We start from the raw sequence: 23,531 nt of genomic DNA on the forward strand, positions 1-23,531 counted from the left end.
TTGAAAAGCGCTATACAAAAACTAACTTTGAACATTAGTGTAGACAGGCTCTTGTTAATGTAACAACATATGTTGTACATTGTTCTGTTGTGATCTCACTTTCACAAGCATTTACCGATCTCACTATGTGGAAAACCCATATATAATGTTGTTGCAATTCCTAAATATAGTGTGTATTGGCTAAGTGGTGTGTTGTAAGTCGCTTACAGTCTGATAAGGGAGATTGTTGTGCCCCTTTCCCGATCATTTCTTGATAACATTCTTTTGTGTTACCTTCCCGGCAGAATAAATCTGGAATTATGAATTCTATTTACGTGTGTTCACATCCATAGCCTGTTCTCTATACAAGAGTGATCACACCCTTAGCATGTCCTGCTAAGGGTGATCACAGTACTACTGCATTATTTATGCAGGCACCTTTTGACTCTCTGAGAAGACCCCCGTAGCACCACGGCGGTCACTCTGATGCCAGAGGTGGCTGTACAATATATCCCCCACGAGTCCAGTAGCTGATGTGAAGCCCCGCACCTCTCACCAAGGTCTCACTGAGGTAGAAGAGAGGGCCCCCACTGTGTGACTTGCTTATAGTTCTATACTTGGAAAGAAACTCAACAATATACTGGGAGCTCAGCGTGACGTGCAGCATGCTTCTGATGTGGTTTATGCAATTATTGCTTTGTCATTAGGAGTGTGCTCAATATGTATAATTTACTTTTACACAATTGCCTGAAATGTTTTAAAAACATACAAAAACATGCAAAATGTAAATCTAACATTCAGCTGGCGCGGCCGGCACAGATAAGAGCAGTGGGGTGCGGCGGGGTTGGCGTTCAAGTCGACAGACGATGGCATAGGTAAAATTAGATTTTTTTTAAAAATCGCTTACCTTGCGCTCATCACATCACCGACTCGCTGGTGATGCAGCGAGCGAAACGTAAGTGGTTTTTTTTTTATTTAATTTGACCTAGTCTGTCATCTGTCGACTCCCCCCCACTCCGCCCCTGCCCCGCTGCCCTAACACTCTTACCTGTGATGGTCGCACCTGACATTTAGCGCTATATTTTAGTGTGAAATATATCCTGTCCATTTTGGACACGAGGACGCATCTTGTGCAAAAGATATAGAGCAAAAGCATAAGTGCTGCGAACAACAGCCGTTCCCTTCTGGTCATTCTCAGTGTTTCTGTACTCCTTCGATTGTATTTTTTTGTGTGAACAGTCTTCAACTATATGATCAGTATTAGTGGCATCATTTTGGGAATTTTACAAAACTAGAATAACGCCCAGTGCTGTAAATTACCCCAGCGTAACGAACATTTCGCCGTGGCCTAAAATGTATCGATATTTGGTACCTACATATTCCACCCTCAGTCAATAAGGAGGCTTTCCTTATGCACTTGCCTTTTTTTTTTTTTTTTTTATTTCCATCATTGCACAGTTCGCACACTTCACAGTACCTCCTCTAAAGTTACATTTAAATTCATATAGCGTATTACATCATACACAAAATTCATCAAAGCATCCTAGATATTGCAATAAATTAATATCAACACCAATTATTACATCAAATGTCACATATATTCCTCCAAACTTTCCTAGCCAAGGGAGTCCTTATGCACTTGCCTTTAGGACTTAATAGTTTGAGACATTTAGAGGTTTCTACAAGTCCTTCACATTAATTTCAGGAGTGCACGCACACTCATCCAGATGTGTTCTGCATTCATGCAGTGCGCCAGATGCTTCCTGCAGCTAGAACTATGCAGCGACGACATTGATTTTTTTTTTTAAAGCTACCCTTGAGAAGCATAGAACTGACATGGCAGCGGTTTTCTCTGTGTTTTGTGTCGGTTACGGTTTATCTTTGTGTTTTGTGTCGCCGCACGCCTCCTTCCATAGGGCCGGTAAAGAAGATGAGACGAGGCGCCTGAGTAAGAATATGTGCCCGCTTCCGCTCAGGAGACGGAGGGGGAACGGAGCTCTGAATCCGCATGTCCTAGATGTATGGATGGAGGTGGTATCCAGCCTCAATGATTACATCTATCTAAATACATCAGCCTTGTAAAACGGGGGCTCTCTGTACTTTCTCGTGAAATACTACATTTTCAGAATTGGTCAGACTGTTCCAGCGCTTTGAAACATGCACCCAGTCCTGTCTTGTACTAGCTTTATTCATGTGGTAAGCTTGTTTTGTAGTGACGTTGTGTGCATATGTGTTCTGCAACCACTTTGTGAGTCAGGTGTGTAATGCAGCCAGCTTAGTTGTGCGCTCGTGCTCCATACCAAGGGTGCTTCACAGCCACAGGTCTGTAAACAGGAGGATTGCATCCCCTGCACTGACTTTGCAATCACCTCGTGATACTTATACCGGGGAGGAGGGGTGGATTGGCAACCCAGGGAGTGGCCACTCTTGCCATTCACGCATAAAGTGCCTTTCTGGGGAACCCGCACTCCATTTTTGTCCTTGGTACCATGTCAAGATATGTTGAAGTTGATGAGTATTTCAGATGAAGGGGTGATATTTACTGCCCTGGCCACACTGAAGTCACGGCGCCGCGGAGATGTTTACTGGATTTACAAAACAACCCTCTAATTCAGGAATATGTCGGGAAAATGAGGATTGTCATGCTGAATCCTGATTACTGCAACGGATTCCACATCTGTCATGTATCACCTTGAAATTTTTCATCTAGAAATTTCAGAAGGTTTCAATCTGTTAAGGGGTATATAGTGCAAATGTGTAGCGTTTATGGCGCCAAGCACATAATCCCGACTCTGAACAAAGTTCAATTTGAACCAGGGTAGGGGTTTTCTTCCACACTAATAATGAGGGCCCTCTAGTCTGTAGCACTGGCGGCGAGTCTCTAACTCACATTGGACAACAACCTTCTCCACTGCACTCAAGTAGGGCCCGGGTCGGGAGATCAGATGGAACCAGGCCACCTATTAAAACCAAGATGGCTGCTGTCAAAGACGAGGCCTAGGCCTAAGATCTACTGGTAGCGCTGCAGACTGTAACAAGGCCAGACTAGAGCAAAATACTTTTTAGCACACAACACACTAGAACATGATTATATATTGTAAATGCCTTGATAAATATGGGCAAAGGGCCTCTTTCACAAGTGAAAGGAAATAATGCAGCTTCAGAACTGGAAACAATTATGAATATTGTTATCTTGAAGAATAAAGTTCAGATTGCGCACTGAAACGAATGTCTGCTATTACGTGGAACTTGGTATGTTGATTTCAAAGTATACTGAGGAGGAACAAATGGAAAGAGTTGTGTGCGGATACCCTAGAAACGTGCTCAGTGACCTCTTTGTGATCAAGATGTGGCTGCACCCACCATATAACCTCAGGGGCCTACAATCATGCTATGAATGCTTTCTACAGCTGCACTACCCGTCAGATATGCTTTCTGAGCCAGCTGTGTCCTGCATCCAAATTTAAAACCTAAAGAATGTGGTGTGCGCTGTGCTCCTGTTTTGAGCCAATAGTGTTCTGCACCCACCTCAAGGATCAGGGTCCTTATTACATAAAGAGTGCGGGGGTTCAGTCTGGCAAGGGCTTTGCTTTCTGGGCCTTGAAGCATTTTGGTATTACAGAAGGGGCTGCAGATGCTTGCTTTCTGTAATACAGATGGTGCTGGCACACTTTTAGCACCCGTGCCATCCTAAAGGGGCGTTAAATGAGGGAAAACCTTAACCTTTATGCCCACTACATATTATGGATGCAGGCACAGAGGCAAAGAGGCCATAAGGAGGTGCACTGACTGTGTGCCACAAAGAGGTGGCACGCTGTCAGTGTGCCTCCCCCAATGGTGACGGTGGAAAAGGGCTCCATTGGGTCCCCAGACAATCCCCTGCACGCTGATGAAGTCAGTCATTTCACCTGTCTGCAGAGGGATCTCTGTTCTCCTTTTAATTGCAAGTTGAGCGCGGCCTTAATAACAGAGCAGCTTCAAACAGTTACTCTGCCTTTCACTAAAGCTCTTCCTCCAAGCCAACTCATTACGAGTAATAGGGGCCACTGTCCCTATTTGTGCGTCATGCAAAAGAGGCAGCGCCCCTTCAGTATGGTGAAGGTGCAACATGTGCACCGGACCTATCTGCCGTCCCCTTCTGTAATACCGAAGTGCACTGCGTGTGCAGAATCGGGGCGCACACACCAATGCGGCTCTTTACATAATGCCGCCCTCGGGGTGTTCTGCACCCTTGCTGTGGGTCCGCTGTATTCTGTGCCCGTCTGTGGACCGGGAGTGCTGTTAGTTCTTGCTTTGATCCCGCTGTGTTCTGCGTCCACCTTTGCCCGCTGCAGTCTGCTCCCACCTAGAGGATCGTCTGTGTTCTGTGCCCTTCTTTGATCCCCCTTTGTTCTATGCCCACCTTAAGGGTCTGGTGTGTTCTGCACGTCTGCTTTGAGCCCGCTGTGCTCTGCACTCACCTAGGGGTCTGGTGTGTGCTGCACCCTTGCCTTGAGCCCACTGTGTCCTGCACCCTCCTTTGCTTGCTGTGTTATGCACGCACCTCAAGTATCTGGTATGTTCGAGCCTGCTGTTTTCTGTGTGTAAACTTTATTATTCTGGCGTCATCTGCACCATGATTGAAGCCCACTGTTTTCAGCACCCACCTTTTGCACCTGATGGGTTCTACAACTTACTTGGTGTCTGCTGCAGTCTTGCCCAACTTGGATGTGGTACAAAAGGGGGTGGTGATGGACAGGGTCAGACTGATTTGCATATAGCCATGTCTGAACTGGGGTGGCAAAGTGGGCTAAAGAACGGTGATGGATCAAACCCAGATCTTTTGAATGGGTGTGAGTGTTTGATTGATTCAGATGCTCCGTCCATCACCACCCCCTTTTGTACCAACTTGGATGTGGTCTGTGCCCAGTGCTTTATTTTTAAGTAGAGGAGCCCAAGGTTTTGCGCAGAAACCCATGGCGGACGCTATCCCTATCGGATGCTGAATAGCAAAACACATAACCTACCTCATGCCTCTTTCATCCTCCACAAGACACTCCCGGCTTCTTTATCTCCTTCTTACACAAGTTTCTTTTCATTGCTGCTTTATGTCTTCATCACTGTTCTTTCTTCTTTATCGTCTTCCTTCTGTCCCACTCTAGTGTTTTTCTCGCTGTTGCTCTGGATCAAAATCTGTTGAGCAAAAAATAAGAGCCGCTCCCCAAAAATCATTGTCGGTGGATCCCACCTGCAACATGGCTCAAATTAAGCACTATCTGCTTTGGGTTCGCTGTGTTCTGTGGGCACCTTATGAATCTGCTGTGCTCTCTGTCCTTGCTTTAAGCCTGCTGTGTTCTACGCCTATGAACATTTTCTGTGTTTTGTGCCGCTGCTTTGAGCTTGCTGTATTCTTTGCCCAACTTAGTGTTGTGTTCTGTGACCCTGCATTGAGCCCTCTGTGTTCTGCACCTAACTCATGGATCTAGTGTGTTCTGCCCCCTGCTTTAAGCCCACTATGTTCTGCGCCCACATTAAGGATCTGATCTGTCCTGTGCCCTAGATGTGAGCTCATTATATTCTGCGCCCAAATTATGGATGTGTTTTGTGTCCCCTGTTTAGAGCCTGCTATGTTTGGCTTCCACCTTAATGAACCTGTGTGTTAAGCTCCCTTGCTTTGAGCCCACTGTATTCTGCATCCAGGTTCTAGATGCATTTTGCATCCCTGTTTGAGTCTGCAGTGTTCTGCTCCCACCTTTTGGAATTGATGTGTTCTGTACTCACCTTATGAATCTAGTGTCTTTTGTGCACCTGTTTGAGCCCGCTGTGCTCTGCACCCACATTAACGTTCTGGATTATTCTACCACCGTGGTTTGAGCCCACTGTGTTCTGTACCCACCTTAAGGGTCTGGTGTGTTTTGTACCGCTGCTTTGAGCCTGCTGTGTTCTGTGCCCTCGTTATGGATTTGGTGTATTTTGCACCGTTACTTTGAGCCTGCTGTGTTCCGTGCCCTCGTTATGGATTTGGTGTATTTTGCACCGTAACTTTGAGCCTGCTGTGTTCTGTGCCCTCTTTATGGATTTGGCGTGTTTAGCACCGTTGTTTTGAACCTGCTGTGTTCTGTGCCCTCTTTATGGATTTGGTGTGTTTTGCACCGTTGTTTTGAGCCTGCTGTGTTCTACACCACCTTATGAATCTGTGGTATTCTGCACTCCTATCTTGAGTCTGCTGTGTTCCGTGTCCATTTTATGGATCTGTTGTGATATGCACCCTTGTCCTGGGCCCTCTATGTTCTATACCCACTATTTGGTTCTGGTGTGTTCTGCGCCCTTACTTTGTGCCCGCAGTAATCTGTGCCCACCTTATAGAGGGGGCTGTGACCATGCGTTGAACCTGCTGTATTCTGTGCCCACCTTATGGATCCACTATGTTTTCTATGCCCTAGCTTTGAGTCCACTGTGTTCTGAGCTCACCTTAAGGTTCTTGTGTGTTCTGCAACCTTACTTTGAGCCCGCTGTGTTCTGCATCCACCTGATGGATCTGCTGTGTTCAGTGCACTCACTTTGAGCCCATCTATGGATCTGCTGTGTTCTGCAAACTTGCTTTGAGCCTGGTACCTTATGTGTTTTCTGGATTCTGCACACTAGTTGTGTCCATGTTGTGTTCTATGACCACTTATGTATTTGGTGTGTTCTGCTCACTTGCCTTGAGCCCACTGTGTTCTGCATCCACTTTACAGATCTGTTGTAATTTGCACCCTTTATCTAAGTCCGATATGTTCTGCTCCCACCTTATGGATCGCTGTGTTCTGGATCCCTGAACATGCTGTGTTCTATGCCCACCTACAACTACGGTGGGTTCTGTGCTCCTGCTTTGAGCCCCAGGTGTTCTCCGCCCACTCTATGGATCTGTTGTGTTCTGCACACTTGCGATGGGACCATTGTGTTGTGCACCCACATTAAGGATCTGCTGTAATCTTCAACCTTGCTTTGAACCCGCTGTATTCTGCGCCAAATAGGTGTGGATTGACTGACACTGAAGCGAAGGCCCTGATGGTGTGGAGCTTCCTGGCTGAAGGTTGGGGTCCGGGGAAGTCGACATACGACGGGATAAGTTAAATTAAAGAAAAAAGAAAAAAACGACTTACCCAGCACTCACCGCATCGCTGACTCAGCGATGTGGCGCAGTGGCGTAACAAACCTTGAGGGGCCCCCCCTGCCGGGTAAGTGAAGGGGCCCCCTCCGAACTTAATCTAGAGCTCCCCAGCAGAAGTGCGGTGCTGACGGGGCCCCCTGGAGGGTGAGGGCCCCCCGCACCAAGGGGGCTGCAGGGGCCTTTGTAACGCCCCTGATGTGGCGAGCTCAAGGTAAGTGGTTTTATTAGAAAAAAAATGTTATCTAGCTTATCTCTTCGAATTCCCCGACCCCCACCCTGCCCTGCCTCACCGGTGCTGGCCGCAACTGCCTGTACTTAACCCTCTGGTAGGTTAGCACAAAAGCAGTCAGGACTTAGAGGCTATAGGTAAAGTATTTCTGAAGCACTTCAAGCTATAATAAAGTGAAAACACCACAAAAGAAAGACCCCACACCAATTTCGAAAAGTATAGTAAAATTAAAATAAGTCATTTGGGACCAAAAAGACAAAAAAGCCAATCTGTAGAACCACTGAAATGCAATTTCAAAGATTTAAGGTAAGTATAGTGCTTGAAAGCACAAAGCGCCGCTCATGGTTATCTGGTCGTGCAAGACCCGATAATAGTCACAAGTTCAGGCTACTGCCATGGAGCACGGGCCAGATACAGGGATTTGGTTAGTCCCCCTGAAAAAGTTACCTTCTGAAGTCCAGGGTCCAGTCCTCTCTGCGTGTGCCCGCCTTGGTTGTCCGGCGACTAATAGTTTTCAAAGTGTGTCTTCACTTGGGTCCTTAAATGGAGGTCCTCGTTTATAAGTGATGTCTTGAATCTTTCGGGCCTATAGATTTCAACAATAGACATGCAGCAGCTGAAAGCTCAAGGATAAAGGGTAAAAATGCATAGCGATCCTTAGGGACAGTAAGAGATATGACTGATTAGCGTAACTTTGTTAAAGAACACTTGGATCGATGGTATAGGGGGAACCCGCATTTTCAATAAAAATTTATTGACCCCAGCCCCCTAGATCCATAATAGGATCACTGCACATTGTGACAGACACATTTCTAAAAGTGATATTTTCAGCGTGGTTTTTGAAATTCAACTATACCTTAAAGAGGGTTTTATTTACAATTCTTCAGACACCAAACTCGTCCTTCTACTTGCTCCCAATTGAAAGTTATCACTTATTAAATGTAGGAAGGTAACCCAATAGGGGAGGTAGGCCTTGCAGTAGTGAAAAACGAATTTAACAGACTTTCACGCTCAGGACATGTCAAACTTAAAAGTACATGTCTAACTTTTCAAATACACTACACCCTGTCCTATGGGCTGTTTAGGGCTTACCCTAGGGGTGATTTATTTGTACTAAAAAGGAGGTTTTAGGCCTGCCAAGATGTTTAATTTGCCAGGTCGAAATGGCAGTTTAAAACTACACACTCGGATTGGCAGATGTGAGACATGTTTAAAGGGCTACTTAAGTGGGTTGCACATTGAGTGCTGCAAGCCTTCTAGTAGCATTTAATTTACAGGCCCTGGGTACATGTAGTACCACTTTACTGGGAACTTACAAGTAAATTAAATGTGCCAATTGGGTGTAAGACAATGTTACCATGCTTTAGGGAGTGAGCACAGGCACTTTATCACTGGTCTGCAGTGGTAAAGTGCGGTCCTAAGCCTAACAAAAACAAGTTCAGCACAAATTTAGGAGTTAGGCAAAACGTTTTGGGGTAGACCACCCTTAGGCTGACAGGTCCAAGACCTGTGTACACTGTCATCTGAGTAATGTCTTTGAGCAGGCTTGCCTTGATGACTTTTGCGCCCTGTCGATTTAGTGGGACTCTGTGTACAACATCATCAGTGTCATAACCTGTGTTTACATCATTCTCTTGATGTTCTTTGTATACAAAACATTATGTTTGATGGGCTCTGCATACAATATGTGTGTGTTGCCCTGTACACTATCATTTTGTTGCTGCATTTTGTGCACAATGATCTTTATGTAATGCCGGTTATGTGATCATCATGGGAGCAGAACACATCTGGGTCAAGATAGGATGGCAGATCACAAACAGACAAAAGAATGACTAAAAAACACATCTGGATCAAAGTATGAGTGTAGGATAGATTTGACCAAACACAGGGCACAGAACACATCTGACCCAATGCAGGATGCAAAACACATCTAAATAAAAACAAGGGTGCAAAACACATATTAGTCAAATTATGGGTGCAGAAGAGATATGGCTCATTGCATGATTTCAGGAATGTTGGGGTCAATAGAATGAGAGCAGTACACCTCTGGCTCATTGAGTAGATGTAGACTTAACATGGCTTACCAGATCGGTGGCGGTACAAAGTATGTAGTAGGGAATATCGACTTGCACCAATATTTTAGTCAAAATTTCAAGAACCAAAGTATTGAATGAAACATATTTATAGGTAATTTTAGATTTACTATAAATAATTCCACATTATTGTGCCGTGCCTTCTCGATTTTTTGGCCCTCAATATTTTGACTCCTATTTTGTGGTAAGTCGATGCTGTCCATTTAATATTCTGGACTACAACCACAGGATGGGTGTGGGAAACGCCTGGTTCCTGCGGTGGGTGCAGAACAACTATAGTAATAGGGTGGATGTAGATTGCAAAAGGCCTAAGGAGCTAGATGTGAACACATATTCACTACTTCGGGTGCACAGTACATGTAGTTCAAATTAAAAATACATAACAAATATGGCCCATTACCTCTTCGCAGACCACATCTGCCTTATAGCATGGGTAAAAATACATAATTGCTAGGTAGATGCAGAACACATCTGTCCCAGAGAGCCAGTAATGAAACATCTGGCTGATGGAGTGGGTGTAAGTCATATATTTCTCATGGAATGGACAAATAACACATCTGGTCTGCATGGATGAGTGCAAGGAATGGCCACAGAGTACTGCTAGGTTTAGATCCGTGGGTCGTGTTCGATCAGTTCATAACAGGAATTCAGAATGAACTGTCGGCATATGCATATTGGCTGTCAAAAATATCTTTATTTGCCTAAGTGGAATCAGAAAGTCCCAGCACTAGTGCAAAAAAAGTGAAAAGAGAGTAATGGCCCATATAAATCGACTTGCATTGGTCACCTACCCAGCAATTTGAACGATGGAAAATATAGTAATACATATCTCATAACATCACTATTGACTTTTCTTAATAGCAATACAGCCTAATTGTTTTCAGGTGCCCTTAATGAAACCTCTTACTTAAAATTCATTGGTCACCTACCCAGCAAAATGAATGGTGGAAAAAGTAGTCCTGTGCCATGCCTTATATGATTAAAGTGCAGTAAAAATGCTGCATATGTTTACATGTATTTCAATCACATCAAACTATCAATAAGGCAGTAAGGCAGAACTCCACAAATAATAAATATAAGTATTAACCTAATGTGAATGTATTTTTTAAATGTTATTTCCTAACTATAATGTCCCTGTAACTTTTGTTTTTTTTCTGTGAATTTCTATGGGTTTTAATGCTTTTTTCTAACTATAATGTCCCTGTAACCTAGGTGTGTGAGTTGGTGTGTGAGGGGCTGTGTGAGTGTTAAGGGTGTGTGTGTTTCTGAGTGCATGTGTGACTGGCAATGTGGTTCTTTGAGTGGGTGTGAGAGTGGCTGTGTAGTGTAGTTCCTAAATTCCCAATAGGCTCTGCGCATTGGACTAATATATCCTATAGATTAGACGTAGGACTGAGGTCGACTAGGTCTCTATCGAAAATATTAAACTTAATAGTGAGTGCCAGCAAGCTCAGAGGTCACTAGAAACTTTCTCAAATTCACAAGAAGGGATTAGTTTCTGACAACCGCATAAACATGACAACTTTGTTTCCCAAGAATAAGAAATGTATCTCTAGAGTCGCACAAACAATAGATAAGTATTTCACTCAGTCAATCGTGCATGCTTCGTTTCTACAGAGTTGCAGAGAAATAGAGAGACTGGCGTTTTCAATAAAAGGTTTATTGAACAGTCTTCTTTCTCATGCAAGAAAAGTGAACTGCTACAATCGTAATGCAGACTGCAAAGTATAATGCGTACAGCGAGAACAATATTATAAAATAACACTGTAAGAGCATTGTATGGTTTCTAAGCCAAAAATACATACATAAATAACAATGACTAAAAATACTCAACTGGTGCTTCTAAAATATGGCTACCCCAATGTACCTAACCTAAGTCTAGTACGCGGGAAGAAGTAAGTATTGTGTAGCACAGGTTTAGTTTTCTTTGCCAAGAATCTATCCAAGATTTCTCTAGGTTCAGAATCAGCTCCATACCTTAGAATGAAGGAGATTTGGTATCTCTGTCTTTGGACTTGATTTCCCAACACCCCGCAAGGGGAGCTTGGAAACACTGGAGCTGGATTCTCGGCGAGAGAAAGGTAGCCTCTTGATCAGTGCGCCAGCTGGAGGGTCGGCTTCCTTTGGCACTTGGTATAGCGAGCTGTGTCGGGCAAGTAGATAGACGAACTGCTCCGAACCGCCGTGTCTTGCTAGAGCAAGTGAAGGTATATTTATACCTTGACGGTGTCTGGGAATGCTATACTTTGACGTAAAGTCGGGCATAATAACGTCAGGAAAGAACCCCTAGGGAGTAGTCGTTCTTTGCAAAGTATATGAGTTCTTGGACAAATCAATATTCAAGCAAGGGAAGTTCCCTAACTGCTTAAGCCGATTTTCCAAGAAATCGTTGTGACGTTTGGTACGGGTGGAAGTAGCCATGCCTGTATTTGGTCTGCATGGACTATGTCTAATAAGGTCTTGATTTCTATGCCTATATTAGGGCAATGTGAATTGTACCTATATAAGGGCATGAATCGGGAAAACTCACTCAGAGCCTAAAACGCCACACAAACACCCACTGCACTTTATTATGTACGACATTACTAAGTTCTAAACACATAAAACATATCTAAACATGACGTGTTAAAACCCCACCCAAAATACATAAAAATGCATTGGAATTGGTTGTACGCAAAAAGAGCATTTGTGCTGTAGGCATTTAAAAAGCAACGTTCCATTCAAAGCACATAGAAGACATTTGATAAATGCTATCCAAATGAATCATGAAAATACATTTATGAAATGGCTCTCAAATACAGAGAAAAAGTCAAGACCATTCCATGGCAGAATATATAAACTGTTTGAGTGTGGACAAGGTCAAATATTGTCTCTTGGAAGAATTGAAAGAAATCTAGTTCTCTAGAAATAGTTGTACTTTAAGCAGATTACTTTGTGCCCCCCAAAAATAATTTGAAAAAGTCTGATCATAGAAAAAATAGAGTTCCAAAGTTAGAAGCTTGTTTTGAAAAATGAAGGTCGAATTCAGAGTCTCACAGAACACTGTGTGCTAACTTCAAAAGTCAGTGTCATTGTTCGTAGAAAACTTAAAATCTTCTAAGCTTGTAAAGAATTTGTCTACTATTGTAGGTGAAAGTTGGACTCCCTCGTTAAGCAGATTAACCACACATAGATGAGAAGCATCGCCGTCAGTGTCAGTTGCATTAGCAATGTTTGAACTAGATGGTACCTGTGCGCCTGTTGCTCCACGTATCTCACCGTCTGCATTTTGCGTCTGTGAGATCTCAGCGAATGCGGTCATCAGAATTGGTAGCCGTTGGGGACAACACAGTGCATGAGCCATTACTGGTCCAAGCAAAGTATCTACTTCCATTGGCAGGACTGATGGGAGTGTTAGACAGTTGTCTAGCACGCATTCTTCTCCACATAGCAGGCATCGTAGAACAGGTAAGGTGCAATCTTGCCAGATTGGTCAGAATGATAGAAACCACGTGGTATTCAAATCTCTTAAACAAGTCAATTGCCAGGAGAGTGTTCTCCAAGGTGATCTGGGTGTCGATGGCAAGTTGGCTTGCCATATTGGAGCAGAAGGAGCAAAAATAGTATCCCTGCTACGAGTCCCAAAATGAGAGGCAGTCCGCCAAACACAGAGTGCACGAAGTTTGGAAATATGCCTAGGACTGCTTCAAAGGGTGATAACAGTCCCGAAAAAATCGTCTTAAATACATGTACAATACTAATCATCTCAGACATGTTTAAGATACGACCTAACATTTCTGAGAAATGTATAGGGCAGTTTGTCGATAAAAGCGCATGTATCTCTGCAGAAGTCCTTGCAACTTGCAGATCATAAGTCTCTTTGGCCGAGGTCAGTGGGACAGTTTTTTGTAAAAGAATGGCTTTCATTCTGCTTAAAGTATCAATCCATAATGGCGACTCCCCTTCTATCTAAGTTTTAGGAAACAGTACTTGCATACAGCAAGTGACACTGGCTGACACAGTTACGAGATAGGGGGTTCCTGGAACCATGCCACAACAGCTGTGATCATTCAACATAATGTAACTTCCATTAGAAAGCTGCCTAAATATTGGATCAATCACTGCAGCTGGAGAAGATTGCAGGTGGCAGGATAAGTTGTTCGCGGAACTTTCACAGGCCCCGTGTAAATTAATACCCTGACAAAGGAGTGAACTGCTTAGTGCATTTTCGCAATTTGTACCACTAAGAAACACTTCTTTTCCCCCACTCCAACATTTGTGAGTATAAGGTAAATCCCAGGATGTCTTGATGTATTCTTTACCCAACCTTTCATATACGCCTGCTGGCAAATGTTTTAAACAATACTGAAAATGCAAAATTGTAACAGGCAGAGTGATTGTACCGTGTATTATCCATTCTGTTGCTGATTTCTCAGAAACAGTTAATGGTAATCTTTCCAGTTTTTCAATTCTCAGCACCGTATAGTCTGCTCCCCTCTGTGCCAGTGTGATTTGTTTATCTGTAAGGTTAAATTCAGAAAACAATGAAGTGATGTTGATTAGACTCCAAGGCACATAGCTGGAACAAAGGTTTTGTAACGTCCAGCCCAAAAGCATTATAGAACGCAATGGTGACTGACCATGTTGTAACATGACCAAGTCCTGTTCCATTATGTCTATGGCAGAGGATACTATTCTGTCCAAAGAATATATTCTGGTTGACAGATTCGTTAACCCATTGTCAACTACAGAGAGAGATTTCTCTAAATTAATACGATCAATTTCTTGTATTCGGTCTGCAGTCTCTGCTTGCATAATCTTCCATGCTTCATTATAAATGGCATAGATACCAGCATATATAAAGCGTTTATGACGCGTTTAGTAGGTCCTTGTAAGAAGTCCTCAGATCAATGCCATCTTTAGGTAAAGATAAGTGTTGTTTTACTTCCTTTAGTGTAGATTTTTGTAGCCACTCAAGGCACAGTTTTCCCACACTGTATGATGTTACTATCCCTGGATGTTTTCTCTAGACATATCTTGGATCTGGCCTAATGAATGTGAACCTTTGTGTCTTATTCAGGAATCTATCTTGACAGTTGTTTGTGTCTATGGGCCAGATTAACCATTTTTTCCAATCAGGATCTGTTCTGTTGTGAAGCAAAATAGTATGTACATCAACCACCCCTTCTTTAGTGTTATCACTATCCGGTGTAGGTGTAGGTATGGACGGTTTGTTTAAATCTTTTATCTTACCTAATCCAAGACAAGATGTCTGTCGAACAGTGTCATTCAAAAACATTATTTGTTCTGGGGTAATGCAGGCTCTAAATAAAGCTTCTAATCCCTGCACCTGCCAGTCTTTTGTGCCCCAGACGTTTTTGTCTCAATATTGTCTTTCCAAAAGTCAAAGCCTAAAGTAGACAGCTGAGCATAAAAGGCCGCAGGATAAATTTGCTTAGTATTAGTCAGCATACTTTTCATTCCTGTTCTATTAACATTTTTAAAGTAAAATGTTTCTGAATTTGAAACATTAAAACCTGAAAAGTATGGAAATGTGTCATAAAATGTTTTTGAGCTACCCTTTGGTGGCGTAGGACAATGTTCCCATTGGTTATAAGTTAATACATTTCTAGGATTTGCAGATTTATGCAAGAAATGATGACCATGGTGATTATAACAGTACATTTGTTCATAATCTGATGAACCTTCTAAGTATTCATGATTTGTAAATTTCGCAGACATTTCGAAGTCTGACATCATATTAACAGTCTCAAAGTCCCAATCATCAGAAAAGGTGCTAGGTGAAACAAAGTCACTCAAGGAAACCTTAAATTGGTGTGGAATCTTCAACAGCTCTGCAGGACCAAAGATATCATAATCAGTTCTGTCCCAAGCTGTACCACCAGGTGTAGGAACGGCTGTGATGTTCACTGATGACAAGTCTCTTTGTTTACAATGGGATGATTTGTGTGGTTTGAGGAGTAAGTTGATGTCTTATTTGCGGTGTCCTTTTTACTATATCTCCCATTGATCAGCATTCCCAAGGTAAATATCAGATTCAACCAAAGTAGAAGAAAAAGTACACCCAACACAATCCATAGTTCAATCCATGGTGAAACTAGATATGTCTTTTCCAGTTAATGAAAAAGTTTGGTTGCTTGTTCTTAAAAAGTTCTTTTAGCTGGCGTTGTTTCAGGCTCACTGGGATCCTAGGAAAACGTATCCAAGTTTATGAAATAGCCAGAGGCAGTTCTGTCAATTGTAGGGATTGCTTCAGGATTCAATGAAATCGCTGGGGCCACTTGATCACTTGTCATATTAGTATAGTCAGATGCTATTTCATTGTAGACAGGTGTTTCTTGACAAACTGTTATTTGGGTCTCAAGAGGCACACGTTCCATGGCTTTGTTGCATAGTCCTTTAGTCTGTACTGCAGAGTCTTCAAAGATTATCAGTCTCTCAGTTTGAACCTCTTGGATTGTAGCCAGATATGGGCGTCTGTTACATCTTTGGAGTCTACTTGGCCTACTACTTATGATTGGCCACATGATGTGGTTTGACCAGGTTGATGGATACAAACCTGTTCTCCTTTCTTCCAGCAAGGGGTGGCAGTAACACTGTTCTTGATCCGTGGATTGCTAGCACAGGTACTGATTGTCCTTGGAATCCAGACAGCCCTTGCTGGGATGGGTGGTTTCTCTTCAGTGGTCGTTGGCTTCAGGAATATGTTGCTTTGGCTTTTTCTTATTTCATTTAAGTCCTGCAAAACAGCCAAATGATCTTTGATATCAAAAGGTTTTTGTTCTACCACTGAAGCGTGACGATCAAGGTCCTGGACAATCATTCTAGTCCCAAAAAGGATTTCATATGGAGTGATTCCCCCTAGAGAACTTATTGGCAGATTGTTAAGACTACGTTAGACACTTATTAGATGTTTGACTCACCCTTCACCCGAGCCTAATACCCTAGCTGTTATAGATTGCTTTATGTCCCGGGTTTTTTCTCTCCACAACCGAATTTCCCTCAGGATGGAATGGACTAGAATCCCGCAATGCAACACCCAGATTGGCTATGGCCTCCTTGTAAGCTTTTGAGCTAAATGCAGGACCCTGGTCAGAATGTAGCGTGCTGACTGCGTATGTGCCGATAAAGACTCGCAAATCTTTTATAACAGTTCAAGCGTTGGCCGAGGGCTGAGGCCACATCCAAATGAATCTTGAGCACGAATCCACTGCGACCATGATATATTTATAGTTATCATCCCTCTGTAAGGGACCACAGTGATCCAGGTAAACACAAGCTAATGGTTTGCCTGAAATCAATAGGGGTGTCTGCACAGGACGTTTCACTGTAGACACTTTCATCTTTTGGCAGATTTCACATTCCAAAACATAGTTTCTGGTTTGCTTCCTCATGCCCGGCCACCAGTGTCTCTGTTTTAATAATGACACTGTGGCCGACACACCTGCGTGTGCAGAGGCGAGCCCTTCATGTGCTGCTAAGATTAGTCCTAATCTATGTTCCATGTTTGTTATTACTCTATCCCCCACTCCAGGGATTCGAGCAAACTGAACACTATTTGCATCAGTTATTTATGAGTATTTGAGTGGAAAGCCTTTTGGTAACGTTTTACCGCTGTCTTTGCTTGAAGCATTGGCAGCTAGCAATTTTTTGCCGTCTATTTTTGTTTTGGAACGAGTGATTGCAGCTACGGAAGCCGTTTGCACAGCTGCCTTCGCGGCTTCATCAATCAATGAATTCCCTGCAACGTGAACGTCATCACATTGATGACTCAGTGTATGGATCACGTGAGCTTTGTGTAGTTCTTGTCGTAACTGAACTACTTGTTCCCAAAGCAACTTATGCTTGATTGTGCCACCTTTTGCATCTTTGAAACCGTTTTCAATCCAGTTCTGCAAGTATTCATTGTAAGATTGGACACAATAATAGGGATTGCACACTATGAGTGTGGGAAATTCGCGATCAGTATTTTCTAGCGCCAACTTAAATGCTTGTAGTTCAGCTCGCTGAGTTGTACAATCTCCTAAAGATTGCATTTTAGTGACCATAGGTCAAAATTTACCATCACGCCAGAGACCTTTAACGATCACACACGCAGCACCATAAGCTTGTTTACCCCCAATAGCGGGCTGTGCTGATCCGTCAGTATAAATTATACATTCATACTGTTCTAGAGGCAGAATTTCAGTAGGCAGAGGACATTCATGTTCATATTGTAGAAATTCTTGTGATTTCAAATAAGGGTCAAAAACGTATTCAACGTCTGTTGCAGCAAGATAATTAACCCATTGTATCCATCTTGGATGTAAAGCTTTAGCTTTTGGAATGCTCGCTTTCGTCACTGCCTCTAAGGCAGGTACAGGTGTAACGACCATAATGCGCTTACCCTGTGCGAGGGCCCTCTCTTTTGCTATTGCAGTTTGAACCGCTGTCAGAATTTTTTCTGTAGAAGTGAATTTTATTTCTGCTTCTGTGTACAAGTGTGATTTGTAAGCAATAGGTACTATTTCTCCTTCATTAAAGGTTAAGTATGTGAATCCGCATCTTCCTGGAATGATTCGGATCACTAGGTTGCATACGTTTACGCGTGTTTGTAAATGTGTTGTTGCTAACATGTCTGTTTGCACTGAACGTAAAATTTCTGTGTGTTTTTGAGTCCAATTAACTGTTTTGAAATCAGGTTTGATTAATTCGTAGAGAGGTTTAATCCTTTCTGCATAATTTAGAATGTAAGTTCTTCCGAAATTTAGGAAACCTAGAATTGACTATTTTTTCTGCGTTTTTGGAGGTTGGAGCAACACACATTTCTCTAGAAAGTTTGCTGCCAGGCTTTTCCCTTCACTTGATAATTCATATCCTAGAAACAGGACGTTGAAGTGGGCAATTCGTGATTTTTTAAAATTGAATTTATACCCCTCAGAAACGAAGCCCAATATTATGGTGTTCACCCTATTCAAGTGCCTGTCCAAGTCATCGTCTGTTAGATAGATGTCATCGACATATGATAATGTTTCATCATCATATGTTTGTAGTAACTCTGTTACTCTTGCTGAAAATAACCCTGGACTATTCCTGAATCCATGGGGGAGACGACAGAATTGACTGCTGTGTCCCTATGATTGAGAAAGCGGTCAAATACCTGCTTTCATGTGCAATGTTTTGAAAGAAGAAAGCTTTAGAAATATCTAATGTGGTTTTATATTTTTGATGCACAATGTTATTCATTAGTGCTGCACTGTGTGCATTTTGCACTGCAAAGGTTTTGCAACAGGAGTTTAAATGTCTGTAATCCAAAACTAGACGATATGTATTGTCTGGTTTGGAGACAGGAAACAAAGGATTGTTCATTGACGAGGTGCATGTTTCAATCACCCCTTGGTATTCTAGTTGATCTAATATCTCCCTGACCCCTCTAGCAAGAAGGCACATTTGTAAGTTCTGGGTTGATACTGTGGCACCATCGCACTCAGGCTGGCTGACGTCTCTATACGAAACGTCTAAGGTGGACTTGGCCAGACTATGTAGTAAAAGAAATTTGGCTTTTTGGGACTTATTGGTTCAGTGGAAATAGGGTTCCCGTTTTTTTTTTTTTTTTCCCCGGGTCCTATGATTATGCCTATAACACTCCATGGACCTTGGGTTATCGTTCACCTTGGATACTGTAAAGGTCCAACAGGTTGAAAAATACCTTGATGGAGTAATTGCTAGCCCACATCCCCCCCCCTCTTGTTTTGGATTCTTCCTCCGCCAATATGTCAACCGTGTCTCAGAATGGGAGATAATGAAATTCTTTTGTCTCTCAAAGTTGGACACGGAAGGTGGTCGGCGTTTCCTGAAAAAGGGCAAGGCAAATGAGGACAAAAAAAACCTTACCTGTTTTTTAGCTTCTTGCTTAACTGCCTTTGTGAAGTTGGTTGAGTTTTTAACTGGATTTTATGTTGAGGAGAATCCTCATCCCATCCTACATGATTTTTATATAATGCAGGAGCCTGGGCTACTGCCCATTTCCTGGCATAGGTATATTTTCTATAAATTGGAATATGTTTGGAGAAGGCTGGCATAATGATGTCTCTGCCATGTGGGCACTCCCTGACAAATTCAGGTGGCCAGTCCTGTTCAGCTAGAAGAATGTCATAACCCTTAGAGAGCTTCTCCCAAAAGAGTGCTCTTATTTTTCTAGTTATATCCCCCTCCATCCGGAGTGTTATTTCATATAACTTGTGTGGGACACTAACCCTGGTATCAGCAGTTTCAACTTGGATGTACTCATTAAAGTCCACTGTCTCCAGATGATCCTTCAAGATCTTGCGAGCTACGGTTACTTCTGCTGCGCTGTCCAACATTGTCTGAACCCACTCCCCGTTCTTGAGTTGTGTCCTCAAGATCCTCGGCATGTCTAATTTTTAGACCTGATACCTTCTTTTTGGTGAATTGTTTTCTTATTTTTTGGAACGTGTTGATAATCTTTGGGCTTCACGTGTTCTTCCTTTTGTTCTGACCGTCCTCTTCTTTCCGATTTCTGTGAGGAAGTCTGAAAGGTGCGAGAGGAACGTGTATCAGTATCTTGATATCTATCAGGTTTTCTCAAATTATCCCTATTCCTGAGGTTATACCTCCTTTCAGAAGGCTCCGTTTGAGGAGACCTACCTAGGGATTGAGAATGCTTCTCTTTAGAAGTTTGTTTAGTGTTCTCCCACTTCTTTTTAGGAAGATTGAGAGTGATTTTAAGAAAGACTTTTTCAGGACTTTCAGTCAGTTGGGGTTTCACTGGTTTACCACCCAAACTGTCTCAACCTAGTTCTTCATAGGATTTTTCTAATATTCTGGCTAGTTCTTGTGGTTGCTCAGTTACATCAAATTCTCTTAGCTTTTGGCGGGTCGCCACGGATGCTGTTTCACCTTTAATATCAGCTAATATTATTGTTGAGACCTGTTTGAAATCTTTCAGTAATTTCATACCTAGATTTAAAGCAGGCTCTGCACCGTATTCATTTTGAATTTGTTTCAGGATGTCTGGTATTACTGCCATAGACGGAACACCATGTGTTTTGGTGTAGATTGCAGCAAAGACTGTACCCCAAGTGTCGCAGTCCTCTGGGTGTGGTGCAATCCCCATTGGTAAACAGATTGTTAAAATCCTGTGTTTCTCATGAGGGGTAGTATCAGGAAATACTGCCTCAATATGAGTAATTTTTTGAGCTATCCAGAATGGAATTTGTTCCCTTTTTGTGGGTAATTTACCAATGACTGATTGTATAGTCTGTGGTGTGATTTTATTTGTGTTCCCCTGGTAAGGGGTGTGTTGTGGAATCCTTATAGGAGGTTGGACTGTTAGAGTCCGCATGATATATTGAACCGATTGTCTATGTATTTTTATTAGTTGTTTTAGTTGAACTAATAGTTCCGTATCTGACATTTCTTCAATGGCAGGATGTGGTGTATAGATGGCTAATACCGGCCCTGTTGCTCCTGGTCTACCTAGTGGACCGAGCCTGGTAATGTGATTTTGATGTTGTAGGGCGCCTTTAAACCAGAGCGCATGCTCTTGGTAAGTTAGTGGAATTTCAATATCCTCGAAAGGAATGTATTCAGTTGGAGGTTCCTCTTCTTTGTAGAAGTGAAACACATGTGATACTGGATTTTCTTCAGGGAAGATAATCCATGAATAGAATACTTCTGTCTGACGATATTCATGTGCCTCTATCACAAAAATTACCCTACCACCTCTTGATGATAGGCCATTTGTTATAATTTTTATAGTGATGGCTTTCCTTAAATTTTCTGGGATGATTATCCACACATCGGTCTCTTAGAAACCTGTAACTTCAAAGCCTGATACAACATTATTGCCTGTAGCTCCACCGTTCTCGGTGGTGTTATCCTGCATTTTGTTGACTGAAAGTTTGCAGAGCAAGTTTTAAGGAAACAAAGATAAGGTACACAATATTTTGGAACACGTTGAACAAACCAAAACCTAATACATAGGATTTTCATCCGACTCAGTTATGGCGGATATTTTATCCTTTTATCCACTCCAGACGTCTATTGGAGTAATGGGTCTCTGAGAAAAAGCACGACTGAGTTACTTTAGTATCTAGCTTAAATTTAGCGCCTTACCAAACGTTGGGCGCCATGTAGTGTTATTCCTATATTCCCAATAGGCTCTGCACATTTGAATAATATATCCTATAGATTAGACGTAGGTCTATGGTCGACTAGGTCTCTATCGAATATATGAAACTTAATAGTGAGTGCCAGCTAGCTCAGAGGTCACTAGAAACGTTCTCGAATTCACAAGAAGGGATTAGTTTCTGACAACCGCATAAACATGACAACTTTGTTTCCCAAGAATAAGAAATATATCTCTAGAGTCGCAGAAACAATAGATAAGTATTTTACTCAGTCAATCGTGCATGCTTAGTTTCTACAGAGTTGCAGAGAAATAGAGAGATGGGCGTTTTCAATAAAAGGTTTATTGAACAGTCTTCTTTCTCCTGCAAGAAAAGTGAACGGCTACAATCGTAATGCAGACTGCAAAGTATAATGTGTACAGCGAGAACAATATTATAAAATAATACTGTAAGAGCATTGTATGGTTTCTAAGCCATATAAAAATACATACATAAATAACAATGACTAAAAATACTCAACTGGTGCTTCTAAAATATGGCTACCCCAATGTACCTACCTAAGTCTAGTATGCGGGAAGAAGTAAGTATTGTGTAGCATAGGTTTAGTTTTCTTTTCCACGAATATATCCAAGATTTCTCTAGGTTCTAATCAGCTCCATACCTTTTTTAGAATGAAGGAGGTCTGGTATCTCTGTCTCGGGACTTGATTTCCAACACTCCGCAAGGGGAGCTTGGAAACACTGGAGCTGGATTCTCGGCGAGAGACAGGCAGCCTCTTGATCAGTACTGTCAGCTGGAGGGTCGGCTTCCTTCGGCACTTGCTGTAGCGAGCTGCGTCGGGCAAGTAGATAGTCGAACTGCTCCGAACCACCGTGTCTTGCTAGAGCAAGTGAAGGTATATTTATACCTTGAAGGTGTCAAGGAATGCCATAGTTTGACGTAAAGTCAGGCATAATAATGTCAGGAAAGAACCCCTAGGGAATAGTCGTTCTTTGCAAAGTACATGAGTTCTTGGACAAATCAATATTCAAGCAAGGGAAGTTCCCTAACTGCTTAAGCCAATTTTCCAAGAAATTGTTGTGACGTTTGGTATGGGTGGAAGTAGCCATGCCTGTATTTGGTCTGCATGGGCTATGTCTAAATAAGGCTTGATTTCTATTCCTATATTAGGGCAATGTGAATTGTACCTATATAAGGGCATGAATCGGGGAAATTCACTTGGAGCCTAAAACGCCACACAACAGCTCTGTGGGTGTGTGAGTTACTGTGTGGTTGTGTGAGTGGTTTTGTGGGTCTTTGAGTGGGCGTGTGAGTGGCTGTATAGGTGTGTTAGTGCTGTATGAGTGGCTGTGTGGGTGTGTAAGTGGGTGTGTGAGTGGATGTGTGAAAGCTGTGTTGGTCTGTGAGTGGTTTTGAGGGTCTGTGAGTGTGCGTGTGAGTGGCTGTACGGGTTGGTGAGGGTGTTTGTGAGTGGGTGTGTGGGTGTGTGAGTAGGTGTGTGGGTCTGTGAGTGAGTGTATATTTTTTTATTGGGGTCTGGATCCAAGGATCCATCCGAATCGGTGAGGATCCAGGTGAACTCGAGGATCCTCTTGTGGAAAAAGAAGGTTGTGGACAATTTGACAATTTCGTGGCCTTTAGGGCTCCCTCACAGACCCTCTATTAGTCCCATGGCATCAGTGAACCTCTAGCCTGACCCCTTCTATTTCTTTTTTTCCCTCTGGGAGCCGTGTCCCCTATGAACAAAATGATGGCCACAACTTTTCTCTCAGGTTCTGGCCAGCTAATCACAGTATTGCTGTTGGTACATGGATCCATGAATCTGCAGAGGACCTGAGGAGGATCTGCAGAGGATCTGCACCCCAAGCAAATTAGGTTTTCAGTTAATATCTCTAAACTACTGAACAGATTTACACCAAATCACAAAAAGTATGCTTTCTGAACCAAGAGCTAGCTTTCTGCCGAAT

This window comes from Lissotriton helveticus, chromosome 1_1 (assembly GCF_964261635.1).
Source record: "Lissotriton helveticus chromosome 1_1, aLisHel1.1, whole genome shotgun sequence".
In the NCBI taxonomy this organism is placed as follows: Eukaryota; Metazoa; Chordata; class Amphibia; order Caudata; family Salamandridae; genus Lissotriton; species Lissotriton helveticus.